This window comes from Hyaena hyaena, unplaced genomic scaffold, assembly GCF_003009895.1.
Source record: "Hyaena hyaena isolate Hyena2069 unplaced genomic scaffold, ASM300989v1 scaffold_1503, whole genome shotgun sequence".
Taxonomy (NCBI): Eukaryota; Metazoa; Chordata; class Mammalia; order Carnivora; family Hyaenidae; genus Hyaena; species Hyaena hyaena.
In genome coordinates, this window is record NW_024082139.1 from 194,240 (window position 1) to 197,274 (window position 3,035).

Here is a 3,035-nt window from a genome sequence, read left to right on the forward strand (position 1 = left end):
TTTTTAAGAAAATAATAATTTCCTTTTTTAAAAAAATGTTTATTTTTGCAAGAGAGAGAGCATGCATGAATGAATGGGGGAGAAGCAGAGAGATAGAGGGGGACACAGAGGATCCAAGCTGGCTCCACAGAACCCAGCTTGGGGCTTGAACTTACTAACTGCAAAATCATGACCTGAGCTGAAGTCTGACACTTAACTGACTGAGCCACCCAGGTGGCTCCATATAATTTCTTTTTTATTAAATCACTATTTGACAAATCTTTCAGATATAATGGATACATAATCAATATAATAATATTTGCTGATGATTACATCTTAATGCTACAATCCAGGGTTACCTTTAAAAACCACAGCTGGAGGAAGGAATAGACTGTATTAATAATGCTCACTAGTCTTAGCAGGCACATATTAGCATTCAGATGAGCTGATAAAAAAAGGTCAGCTCATGTATTTGTTTCCCCCAAAAACTCTCTGCAAAACATGCTTCTAATGCTTGTATTTTCTGGCCCATGTCTAATTTCAGCCTCGGATGTGGTGAGAAATGTCAAGTAAGCCAGACTCATCATGGACTGGTATTGTCCAAATTAAGCCCACTGCATTTTCCAGCATTTTACCCTATCAAAACCTAGCTTGATTTAGCCATAGCAGCAGCCCATAAATAAAGGTGTGATAAAAGTCCTAGAGAGCAATCCTCAAAGACTGGAGGGAATGAGGTTGTTAGTTAAGGGCTTTGGCTTCTCTTATTTGAGATAGACCATTCTGGGAGTCATTCTGACTCTTCAAATGTCCAGGGGGATTCAGGAGTCAAAGCCTATGACAATGACCTTGATAAATGGCCCCCCCTGATGTCAGAGTGTTCCCTTCCTGTTCTCATATGTCACCATTTCCTCACTCTGGTACCTAAGTCCTTATTTCAGGATCGATTTTAAGAGAATCCAAACTAAGGTACTCACTCCAGTGGTGCTATACGACATAGTCTCACTCAAAATCCATCATTAGGTGCAATGTTAAGCAATCAGTGGGAGACTACATTCCTTAAAATCATTCCAAGCAAACTCATCCGCTATGTCCTTCACAATTTGGTTAGTTCAACTGCATACATATTGAAACAGAACTAAAGCTGTTCATGTAGAAAAGACTTGGCACTGCTTGCAAAAGTAGAAGCCAAACATTGAAAATCTTCAGGCAAAATATCAGTGATAGTACCCGCACCTAAACCATAGGGGCCTGATTTCCATCAGTTAATAAGGAATCTCTACTTCAGGCCATTAATAGATAGGTCATTCTCAAATGTTTTTCTTAACCCTAAAACAATTCATGGAAGCAATTGATATAAAGAATATACAGTCCTGGGAATTGTCTATAGTCCTTATTATCTGATTTTTAAATGTCAGATTCATTATTTATCCTGAATTCATTCTCCGTGTACTCTGAGACTGCAGAATCAGAAAGTGCACACCTCAGGGGCACGTGGGTGGCCCAGTCAGTTGAGTGACTCACTCTTGATTTCGGCTCAAGTCATGATCCCAGGATCATGGGATCAACCCGTGTCAGGCTCTGTGCTTGAGATTCTGTCTCTCCTTCTGCCTCTCTCCCTTGCTCAAGCACGTGCTCGCTCTCGCTCTCTTAAATAAAGTGCATAGAAAGTACACACTTCAGATACATTTTGGTATATTATAGAAATAGGTTCTATAAACCATGAGTTGGCATGACTAATTTTGTCCTTGGAATTCATTTAAAAAATTAGAAAAAGCAACCACATGAAAATTATGAATCCATCTTTTATAAAACTGCTATGAAAGATATGATCCTTCTTATTATCCAATAGTCTTTATATGAACATCTATAAGATAAATTAGCTAAGAATTTAGTGTGTATAAAATAATTGATCTAGGAGCACCTGGGTGACTCAGTCAGTTAAGCGTCCAACTTCGGCTCAGGTCATGATCTCACGGTTCGTGGGTTCGAGCCCCACATAGGACTCTGTGCTGACAGCTCAGAGCCTGGAGCCTGTTTCAGCTTCTGTGTCTCCGTCTCTCTCTGACCCTCCCCTGCTCATGCTGCCTCTCTCTCTCTCTCTCTCAGAAATAAATAAAACATTAAGAAAATTTTAAAAATGATCTATCTTTGTAAACTGGCTACTTTTTATTCATAAATAATTATTTAATGTTTATTTTGAGAGAGCAAAAGCATGCAAACGAGGGAGGGACAGAGACCGAGAGAGAGAGAGAGAGAGAGAGAGAGAGAGAGAAAGAAACCCAAGCAGGCTCCACCACGGATCCTTGTTTTCTCTTTTTGTATTCTTTTATCAAAAACAGGTCTCTATGCTTCGAAGCCAGAATACAACGTGGAGGCACAGTTGGGGAGAAAGAAGAAAAATAGCTTTATTGCTTTCCTGGGCAAAGGAGGCTGCAGCAGACTATGGCCTTCAAAAAACTGCAGGCCAGAGGGAGGAAGGGGCTGGGGGTTTCTAGGGAAATACCAGGATGTAGCCGGTTTTGACCGGAATTGTGCAGGTGCATCCCAACCTCCTTAGTCACTTTCAGGGTGGCCCAGGGTTACTGAAACAAAAGGCTCAGAAGGGAAAGAGGTTTGGGGAAGAGAAGGGAAAAGGTTACTTTAAAATCCAACTTTGCTGAAGCATTAGTGCAGCCGTTTTCGGTTTTGTTCAACTTTATGCTTTTAAGCAGTTTCATTTCCTGCCAGGCAGCACAGAAATAAATTTAATCCCTACTGATAATTTCCTTTAGATTAAGTATTTGGTTCAAATGCATTCTACTCATGATACAGAATTGTTTTCTTTGTTTTAATTGTGCTCTTTTTAATGTCATGTTAAATAATTATTGAAGTAATAGGTAGTCAGGAGAAAAGCAAAAATGTTTTATTTTTGTTTATTTTTGTCTATTTTTACTCAATTTTATTTCTCTATATCATTAGCAAAATATAAGATTTGAAGAGTGTTCTTTTTTTTCTCCTCACTTTTATTTTTAGAAAACACAATTTGCTGAGGAGGTAATGAATTTGGACCTCCTTAG